The sequence below is a fragment of the Hipposideros armiger genome, unplaced genomic scaffold (genome assembly GCF_001890085.2).
Source record: "Hipposideros armiger isolate ML-2016 unplaced genomic scaffold, ASM189008v1 scaffold_82, whole genome shotgun sequence".
Taxonomy (NCBI): Eukaryota; Metazoa; Chordata; class Mammalia; order Chiroptera; family Hipposideridae; genus Hipposideros; species Hipposideros armiger.
In genome coordinates this window covers 931026-931253 of record NW_017731432.1, presented here as the reverse complement: position 1 = coordinate 931253, position 228 = coordinate 931026, and positions in this window count along the sequence as shown.

The following is a 228-nucleotide window of genomic DNA, read 5'->3' as shown; positions in this document are numbered from 1 at the left end:
TGTCCACTCCCTACTTTCTTAAAATCGAAGAGCACACTTGGCACCCATGCTTTGAATCTGTCATCATATGCTGAGAACCTAAATGTGAAGCCTTTGGGAAATTCTGGTTCCTATGAAAAAGAAAGGGTCCTCTCCTGGAAGACAGCCTGGGACTGGCAGACAGTTCAGGTGACCGCACACAGGCACATCTGGCACCGTGCTTAGACACTTTCCATTCGGCCATGACAT